Below are 7,094 nucleotides of genomic sequence, written 5' to 3'. Positions count from 1 at the left end.
TGAAGACGGGACTTGGCCCCTCTGTAGGAACCTCCATGGAGCAGGGGTTTCTGAGAGCAGGGGACTCTTCAACCTCTCTGGCCAAGGCAGGACAAGACCCAATGGCCAGGAGCTGGAGTCAGAAAAGGTTTGGCTGAGACTAATATGCAAACATTAAACATGGAGCCATGGGAGCAACTGACCGGGGTCCGTGGTGGAGGCAGGAGTCGCTGGGTGGGTTCTGGCTCTGGGGTGTCCGCCAGGGGGTCAGGTTGGAAGGTCACAATGGTCCCTCCTGCCCTTGAAATCTATGGGTCTGGGTATCTCGCTGGAGAGAAGCCCAGGGGTGTTCCTTACACCTGTAGTAGGGAGGGGGCAGGGTTAACCACATCCACAGCCGGGCTGGGTGGGCACCAGAGCAGGGAGGAACCCCCCCGCCCTGATGTGGGCACAGCTGTGGCTTGAGGCTTCGCCAGTCAGCATCTCCACTCTTGGGCCATAGGAGGTGGGAGTTTCTGGGAAGCAGGGTACACGTCCCTGTGGTTGCCAGGCCCTGCCCACCCCTCCCCTTTCCTTGTCCATATAACCCCCTGGGGCTCAGGCAGAGGCTCCGTGCCCATCCCTGGATGTCTCTGACAATGCAGCTCTTGATCCTCATCTTGCTTCCTGTGGCCTTTCTCCTTCCCCCTGGATCTCAGGCTGGTGAGTTTGTGGGGAGTGGGAGATCAGGGCCCCTGGGGAGTGGGACCCTTGCCCCATATGGGGAACTGTAGGCAGCGTTTAGGGTCTCCCCCTTCTTCGTGCTGGGGCCAAGTGCCTGTATCAAACCCTGCATCCTCTCCTGAGTGCGGCTGGGGCTCTCAAAGCAGCCCAAGGGGTTGGGTGGCCAAGCACACAGCCTCCTTTGGGATCCCACTGCCAATCTGTGTCCCAGACAGGGAGGTTGGCCATGGTGCTAGGCCACTGGGCTGGGACCCAGAAATCTGGGACCACTTCCCAGATCTGCCCAGGATCTCTGTGGACAGGGATTTGTATGGATTGAGGATGGTCACTTATATCCCTTAGGCAGGTTTACAAACAATCTCCCTGGGCCTCAGCCTTCTTTGATTTTTTAGACAAAGCAAACACAGTGGATCTAATTTACTTTGATTTCAGTAAGGCATTTGATATGGTTCCACATGGGGAATTATTAGTTAAATTGGGAAAGATGGGGATCAATATGAAAATTGAAAGGGTGGATAAGGAACTGATTAAAGCGGGGACTTCAATGGGTCCTACTGAAAGGTGAACTGACAGGCTGGAAGGAGGTTACCAGTGGAGTTCCTCAGGGATTGGTTTGGGGACCAATCTTATTTAATCTTTTTATTACTGACCTCGGCACAAAAAGTGGGAGTGTGCTAATAAAGTTTGCGGATGACACAAAGTTGGGAGGTATTGCCAATACAGAGAAGGACAGGGATATCCTACAGGAGGATCTGGATGACCTTGTAAACTAGAGTAATAGTAATGGGATGAAATTTAATAGTGAAAAGTGCAAGGTCATGCATTTAGGGATTAATAACAAGAATTTTTGTTATAAGCCGGGGACACATCCGTTGGAAGTAACTGAGGAGAAGGACCTCGGAGTATTGGTGGATAACAGGATGACTATGAGCCGCCAATGTGATATGGCAGTGAAAAAAGCTAATGCGGTCTTGGGATGCATCGGGCGAGGTATTTCCAGTAGAGATAAGGAGGTTTTAGTACCGTTCTACAAGGCATTGGTGAGACCTCACCTGGAATATTGTGTGCAATTCTGGTCTCCCATGTTTAAAAAGAATGAATTCAAACTGGAACAGGTACAGAAAAGGGCTACTAGGATGATCTGAGGAATGGAAAACCCGTCTTATGAAAGGAGACTGAAGGAGCTTGGCTTGTTTAGCCTAACCAAAAGAAGGCTGAGGGGAGATATGATTGCTCTCTATAAATATATCAGAGGGATAAATACCAGGGAAGGAGAGGAATTATTTAAGCTCAGTACCAATGTGGACACAAGAACAAATGGATATAAACTGCCCATCGGGAAGTTTAGACTTGAAATTAGATGAAGGTTTCTAACCATCAGAGGAGTAAAGTTCTGGAACAGCCTTCCAAGGGGAGTAGTGGGGGCAAAAGACATATCTGGCTTCAAGATTAAACTGGATAAGTTTATGGAGGAGATGGTATGATGGGATAACATGATTTTGGCAATTAATTGATCTTTAACTATTCATGGTAAATAGGCCCAATGGCCTTTGATGGGATGTTAGATGGGGTGGGATCTGTGTTACTGTAGAGAATTCTTTCCTGGGTATCTGGCTGGTGAGTCTTGCCCACATGCTCAGGGTTTAACTGATTGCCATATTTGGGGTCGGGAAGGAATTTTCCTCCAGGGCAGATTGGCAGAGGCCCTGGGGGTTTTTCGCCCTCCCCTGTAGCGTGGGGCATGGGTCACTTGCTGGAGGATTCTCTGGATGATTCTCTGCACTTCGAAGTCTTTAAACCATGATTTGAGGAGTTCAGTAGCTCAGACATAGGTTAGGCGTTTATTACAGGAGTAGGTGGGTGAGATTCTGTGGCCTGCGTTGTGCAGGAGGTCAGACTAGATGATCATAGTGGTCCCTTCTGACCTTGAAGTCTATGAGTGCCCTTCCAGGGGCTGCCTGCCTCAATCTGGGATGACTTCAGCCCCCATAGCTGTTAACTCCAGGCAGTGCGATTTCTGACCCACTCCTGGGGTGTTTTGCACTGATTCTCCACCGAGCGAGGGCAGAGCTTCAGATTTACCCTCCGGCCCCATGGGGTGTCCAGTCTGGGGGAGAGCTGAGAAGGGGGAAGAGTTCCAGGCACAGGGATCCCGCAAGGAGAGCATCAGAGGGGTGGGATGAGGTTGTGGTGACTCCCCTTCGGGATGGGGAGCTTGGTTCCAACCGAGCCCAGAGAGACAATGGGGCTCTTTCTATGAACCTGGTCTACCAGATCATTGGAGGCCAGGAAGCCAAGCCCCACTCCAGACCCGACATGGCCTATCTGGATATACAACGCAGAGGGAAGACCTATATCTGCGGAGGGTTCCTGGTGGTGGAGAACTTCGTGCTGATGGCCGCTCACTGCAATGGAGAGTAAGTGCCTCTGTACTGGGGATGTCAGGGCAGGTCGGGTGTTAGCGGGTAATGGGGGAGCCGGGAGCTCTGGCGCTGTCACAGGTTGCAGGGAAGGAGCAGTTAGTGTGACAGGCTGAGAGAGCAGAACCCAGGGACATGATCTGCTCAGGGGGCATCGCCGTGTCTCTAGGGGCCTCTGCAAACCATCATCCAGATCCAACGCTGGGTAAATCAATGGAGCTACAGCCATTGGCACCAGCTGGGGTCTGGCCCATTGCCCTGATCGGGGCAGGGAGGGGCTCACAGCCCCAGGACAGCTCTGAGGGGCTCTGGGCTGGGAGGAGCTGGCATAGACTCCTCTCTGCATCTAGCCGGGGGTGGGGAGGAGCTGAGATCCCGGGGGCAGGAGGACTGCGGGGCGTGAAGGAGCTCAGAGGAACAACACCAGGGCTGGTAGAGACACTGGCTGGGACCCCCACACCACTGGGCAGGTGTTTGTGCTGCAGCCAGCGCCTCGCAGAGGGAAAAAGTCCCCTGTGCTATTTCCCAGCCCCGAAGCCGAAAACTGAGTCTGAGATCACAGATTGAGAGCCCCAGGCTGCCCTGTCCTCCCCATATCAGTGCTCCTGAGTCAGACCCACCTGTGCCCCTCCCCCTCCTCACCTACGCTCCTGCCCCTAACGCCCCAGGTATTGCTCTTGGCTTTTAGAGAATGGGAACAGAGCCAACAGACAATCTCTGTGTGCCACCGGATCCCCCACCCGCAGTACAACAAAGAGAGCACAAACAATGACATCATGCTGCTGCAGGCACTGCCCCATCCCATCCCCCCACCCCCAGTGACCTCACACTGCTTCAGGTACCACCCCCATCCCATCCCCCCCCAGTGACCTCACACTGCTTCAGGTACCACCCCCATCCCATCCCCCCACCCCCAGTGACCTCACACTGCTTCAGGTACCACCCCCATCCCATCACCCCGCCCCCAGTGACCTCACACTGCAGCAGGCACCGCCCCATCCCATCACCCCGCCCCCAGTGACCTCACACTGCTGCAGGCACCGCCCCCATCCCATCACCCCGCCCCCAGTGACCTCACACTGCTGCAGGCACCACCCCCATCCCATCACCCCGCCCCCAGTGACCTCACACTGCTGCAGGTACCACCCCCATCCCATCACCCCGCCCCCAGTGACCTCACACTGCTGCAGGCACCACCCCCATCCCATCACCCCGCCCCCAGTGACCTCACACTGCTGCAGGCACCGCCTCCATCCCATCACCCCACCCCCAATGACCTCACACTACTTCAGGTACCACCCCCATCTCATCCCCCCACCCCCAGTGACCTCACACTGCTGCAGGCACCGCTCCCATCCCATTACCCCGCCCCCAATGACCTCACACTGCTGCAGGCACCGCCCCCATCCCATCACCCCACCCCCAATGACCTCACACTACTTCAGGTACCACCCCCATCCCATCACCCCGCCCCCAATGACCTCACACTGCTGAAAGTACCGCCCCCATCCCATCCCCCAATCCCCAGTGACCTCACAGTCATGGCTTAGTGTGTTTCTGGGGGTTGGGGTGCGTCTCTGTGTCCTTGAGTGTGACCCTCACATTGATCTTCGTCGTTCTTGTGTCTCAGCTGGCAGAGAGGGCAAAGCTGAACAGATGGGGGGATACCATCTCCCTGCCCTGCACCAGTGAGAGACTAGAGGCCGGGGCCATGTGCAGCATCGCCGGCTGGGGCGGCACCAGCACAGATTGTACCTCGAACTCGGCCAGGCTCCAGGAGGTGGACGTCTTGGTGATGCAGGATGCTGCGTGTCCTGGTAATCCTAACCGACCATACCACTACTATAATGCCTCCTCCATGATGTGTGTGGGGGATCCAAAGACGGGCAAAGACTCTTGGAAGGTGATTCTCCTCCTGGCCTCAAGCATCTTTGATAAATCGTTATTATTAATGAGGCTGTTGGTGTTGCAGTCAGGCTTACGAGTGGCAGTCAACGATCAGGTCCCACTGTGCTTGGTGCTGTACAAAATAATGGGAAAATATCTGGGGTGGGATGGGGGGCTGAGACCAGCTGGGCCTTTGGGGAGCCAAGCAGAGACCAGTTGGACATAGGGGGCTGACACTGAGCTGTGCGTCGGTGGGAATGACTCACTGAGCTGTTCTCCATCTGTGGCTTGTTTTATTTCACAGGGTGATTCTGGAGGCCCCCTGGTGTGTGGGGAAACAGCGCAGAGCATCATCTCTTGGGGGCCTCCCAACCCTCCCGGGGTGTACACGAAAGTCACCACCTTCATCCCCTGCACAGAGGTGATGTTGAGGAGGCTGCAGCCCTGAGCCAAGCCGGGAATAGCTGCGGGGGCCGGAGCTGCATTGCTTCTGTCCTTTGCTGATGCCCAGATGTAGGGCATGCTTTGCAGATTGGCCAAGCCCCCCTCTCCCCAGAATAGCCCCCCCACAGCCATCATTCCTCTCAGGCAACGCCCAACCCATGAGCATCAAGGCACTGAGCCTAGGGGAGTTAGGAGCCAGGTTCAAGACCAGCTCCCATCGGCTCCCTTGGCAATCCCAACCCAGACCCTTAGGCTGCCTCTTCGCTAGGGAACCAGCTGGTTTATTTCCTCGAGGGTAACAGACATAAACCAAATCCTGGGGCAGACCTGGCGGTTTGTAGCTCTCCCCCATGTCAGCTGGTTGAATGACCATTTATTGGGGGATCTACATTGTTACCTGACCTGCTAACTCCTGTGAAAACTGCAGCCTGCCCTGGCCTCACTGGACCTATCCCATGGGTTAGTTCATCAGGCTGGCCACCGCCAGTTCCAAACACTCCTGTTCCCAGTGCCGGGAAGGCCAGTGGGAAGGGAACGCAGAGAAGGCTGCACTGAACTGATTGCAGATCCGTCCCCGGCGCTGATCGCCTCCTCCCCACCTTCCCTGCCCCGCCCTGCCGTGCGGCCTGCTGTGTTTCGCTCACTACTACATTGCCAGCAAAGAATAAAAACAGAGTTACAAAAAAAAGTGTTTCGGGTACTGAGCTATCAACCCGAGCTGTGAAATCCAGAGCAGCTGCTGCATCGGCCAGGGCCAAGCGGGAATTCACCCCTACAGGGAAGGCTGGGCTCATGGCTAATGCGCTAAGCTGGGACCTAGGACACCAACTAACCTCTCATGTGTTTTATCTGGTAGGACGCTGATCCATAAGTATCCAGGATCATTTTCTTCCCAGTTATCAGTGACTTGGAAACAGATGGTGCCATTTTTGACATTGAGTGCACGCCCCCTCCCCTTTTGTCCACTTGATCCTTCCTGACTAGCTGGTAATCATGGATTTTAACCGTCCAGTCACGGGAATCATCCCACCAGGTTCCAGTCACACCTGCTACACCAAACTGCTGCTCCTAGAGGAGCAATTCCAGTACCTTGTTTTTGTTCCCCAGACTCCTCGCACTGGTGCAGAGGCAAGCCACGAATTTCTTCTCTTCATTTAATTGGGGTTCCTGGATTAATTTTGTTCTTGATTTTTCCTGAGAGCTCATTTCTTCCGCGCTTTTACCCTCCCCTTTGCTTATTAGTTTAGCCCCTCCTTGACTCCTCTAACCAACCTGTCCCCATGGAGATTGGTCCCCCTTCTCCTGGGGTGGAGGCCATCCAAACTCTACAGCCCCCTCTCCCATAGAAGATAGACTGATGTTCCACAAACCCTCCACCCCCACACCACCAACATAGAGGGTAATCAGACTCCACCTCAGCCTGCATTTTAGGCTAATCCAACCCAGCTCTTTCACTCTCCTCTCGTCAGACCTGCTCTCTGGTCCCTTGAGTGCCCTCACTGCCCTTCTCTGCATCTGCACCGGTCTGAATTCCTCCATCCTGCACACGGGTGACCCAAATTGGTTCCAGATGGGAAGCCGGGTTGACGGCAGCTCCTGGCGCACCCTGAAGAGTGATGGAAAGTGTTTGCTGAGGTTACA

At 54.7% G+C, this 7,094-nt stretch overlaps 1 pseudogene; it reads left to right on the top strand.

The window, feature by feature from the left end:
• Positions 1 to 617: 617 nt before the first annotated feature.
• Positions 618 to 5,457, top strand: LOC141996970 (mast cell protease 3-like; annotated as a pseudogene).
• Positions 5,458 to 7,094: the final 1,637 nt, after the last annotated feature.

This window comes from Natator depressus, chromosome 13 (genome assembly GCF_965152275.1).
Source record: "Natator depressus isolate rNatDep1 chromosome 13, rNatDep2.hap1, whole genome shotgun sequence".
Classification (NCBI taxonomy): Eukaryota; Metazoa; Chordata; order Testudines; family Cheloniidae; genus Natator; species Natator depressus.
The sequence above is the reverse complement of the archived record's forward strand: the minus strand, read 5'-3'. Positions and strand labels throughout refer to the sequence as shown.